Here is a 3,475-nt window from a genome sequence, read left to right on the forward strand (position 1 = left end):
AAGACATCAACTTAGACATGCTCAGGGCTGGATTTGGGCATCTCTGTGACCTTCTGATCATTCCAATGATTAGCCAGTGTGCCTTGGTAACTTTAACACAAAAGGGCAAGCATAGAATAAAACACTTTTTCTTCAGAAAAGAAGCTGAAATGGAAGATTTCCTTAACTTCACTCCCCAGGAAAAAGACTGAACGGGCAGGCAAGACAGTTGGGACAAACATCTCTCAGGCCTCCTGCAGTGTTTTTGTGATATGGAAGCAGAGAGTGCTCTAAATTGCTGCATTGCAGAATGGGGAATGATGCTTATGTGAATTTGTAAGTATTCATTAACTTAAGCCCCACAAAACTGTCTTTACTGATGCTTTTCCTCTTTCTCCTCAGCGTGAAATCTTTCCTCTTGTTTTCCATAGCCTCTGTTTTTCTGTGATTCTGTGAGGACCCAGGAGGACATTTAGTCCATGCCACTGCCAAAAACAAGATACACTATACCAGTATCATTTTTGACAGGTAGGTGCCTAAGCAGGTCTTAAAGACCTTCAGACTCCATACCCTCCTCAGAGAGTCTATTCCAGCCTTCCTGTTACAATCTTTCACTTGATGTCTAACCTAAACCCATTATTTCTTGTCCTGTACAAATAGGTATGGAGATAGATAATTCCCTTCCTCCTGGCAGCAATGCTTTATCTATTTAAAGATTCTTTATCCTATACATACTCAAACCTTCTCTTCTTTAGGATAGACAGCCTCAGTTCTTTCCTATATGTATTCCAGATTTTTGATTATTTGCATTAGTTGTTCTGTCTGAAGTACATCTTGTTATCAAAAGGTTTACAAACAACTGTGAGGCTAAAAATGGAGGGCCACACAACACCATTTTGATCAGCATGGATATAGAAGCCTAACTTTGGGCTTCTTTTTGAAAAGGGCTGTAAAAAAGGGCTATAAAAGGCTGGTAGAAGCATAATCTGATGAAAGCTTGGATATCTTAATATAAAGTAGCAATTCTGGAGCTAATCTTCCATCCAAATGCACAGCTACACCATGTCACAATGTTGGTGGCCACTGGGAGATTTCTCTTTATTGCACACTCTCACTGAAAATTAAAACCCACCTAATAGCAAGAGGTTTTGGAGGTGCAGCAAATATATAAAAAGGAGTCTATTAAAAAAAAAAAAAAGAGAAAGAAAACCAAAACAGACCACTGAGACTTAAAAAAAATAAATAAAAAGATTCAACACAAGAAAATTTCTGGGGTTTCATACTTTTTGTGCACTTTAGTCACTTACTCACAAGAGCCTACATTAGATGTAGAAAAGCAATGAAATGTCCTTCAGGGATTTTTATGTTTTTTAACAATTTACTCTTTAAAAGGCACTATCTTCTCAGCATTTAAAAGCTCCTCTGTAACCCTCTATAAGTCTTCAGGTATTTTATACAAGAAGGAGTTAAACTCCTCAGTATATACAGATGATCTGTTGGTATTTGTGTATAAGAAGCTAGCAGATTATGTTGTAAAACAGACTACACTAAGTCTTTGGGGTTGGAGGGTAAGTTAATGAATAAGATTAGCATGTGATGGTTTTACTGTAGTAATTTCCACACAATTAATCAAGACTGTTGTGGCACATAATATGAAGATTCAGTGTAAATATAGGGGAACTCCTTTGACTAGTAGATTTGTTTCTTAAATGAAGGGAAAGTCTGGCTTTGAGTGAGTGTTATGCATGAAATCTTGATTTTAGCTGTACTAATGCAGTTAACTTGCTGCTCAAATGTGAATGAGACTACCATTTAGCCCTGCAGCTTTGATCAGCCTTTTGGGAACACACACGTAGTTCTTCTCTCTGCTATATATATTCTGAGAGTTTGATTATCCAACAGATCAAGGCTAATATAGATAATGTTCACACTAAGTAAAGTCCTTACATGCATAAACTACAGGAGAGAGTGAGACAGCTTCCTTTGCACCAGATATAATTTAGGATAGAGTTCTGGGCTCTGAGGAGTAACGTTATGCCAGCCAGAACTCCTGTTGAGGCCAAATGACACAGAACAAGAAAAGTGTGATCCTTATGTGAAAAGGAACTCAAAAAGTGAATAATCGGTCACCATTGATGTTCACACCCAGATTCACCTAGGGGTATTTTGGCCAATGTATACATTCGGAGACATTCCTCAGTATTTACCTTAAAGGCATTGGTAAATTTGATGAGTCACAATAATATGCCATGTGCATTCTAACACATTTCTCTTTTTAACTATGCATTTGGAAAATTTATCAAATTCTTTCTAAAAATAATTTTAAAGACACACAGCCAACTTGCTGAGGCCTCAAATATGCCTTCCCTAGAGAAAGTTAGATGTCTGGCATTGATGGAAATTACATTCATTTATTGAGAGAAACTTGACTCTCTTCTATGCCCAGTCATTTGTCATGAGACCTGTTTAGGGAGCTAACCCTATGGGCTACTTAGATGAGAAGCAGCTTTCCAAATCATATCCTCAAATAATAAGATATTAATTCCTAATAAGGATTTCTCAGTGAACTAGTACCCCAGACCTAACTTTCTTCAGACAATAATTTACCAGAATATTGACTATTGGAATAGCTTTGCATCTTGAGCAGAACTCCCTGTTGTACTTAGAGACCAGGTCAACACAAAAGGCAATTTGAATACATCCCCTCAGTATTGTTATTTTCATCATGTCACTCCAATGTAATTGTATCAAGGGCAAATTCTGCCCTTACATTATGTTCACTGAACTTCGAACTGACCAGCCACATCTTCTTTGATGTCAAATCAATATTGAGTGATAGATTTCACCATCAGATCTGTTGACTTTAACATGAACTTCATGGATGCACCTTCAGTCAGCATTTCACCCAAAAGCTTAATTGCATCACAGGATTTTCCTAATGTTCATGGGCACAAGGGATAAAATAGAGTAACTGTGTCCTATAGAACAAGGTAGACCAGCCAGCCACAGTAAAAACATCACAGGAAGCACTCCAAAATATGTAGATAGTGCATCTTCGTTGTCTCAAGCGCTGCAAAGGAATGCATGCAATGTTGGGAGAGAGGGCTGCACACCCAGCCACATGCCAGTGGAGCCACGGGGCCTTTAACTATGCAGCTCAGGGAGACCCCAGCTGGCTCTGTCATTACATCTCATGAGGATGACCAAGAAGCTGATATAACATTGTTAATCATGTAGCGACAATACAAATGTAAATGCGTGTTCAACAGGAACTGCAATCATTTACTTTACTGGGTAGTTGCTGTTCAGCACAGAAGAGGCTGAATCATTATTGAGAAAATAATGATTTAAGCTCAACTCTCCTATTGGAGTTCCTTGTAATGAAAATGCAAGACTGGCAAATGCTTGTTTGTTGTTTTTTTTGGTTTTTTGTTTTTTCCTCATATGCATTTTAAGTCCCAGACAGGCCACTTTTATCAGCTTGCCTGACCTGTTG

The sequence above is a fragment of the Apteryx mantelli genome, chromosome 1 (genome assembly GCF_036417845.1).
Source record: "Apteryx mantelli isolate bAptMan1 chromosome 1, bAptMan1.hap1, whole genome shotgun sequence".
Classification (NCBI taxonomy): Eukaryota; Metazoa; Chordata; class Aves; order Apterygiformes; family Apterygidae; genus Apteryx; species Apteryx mantelli.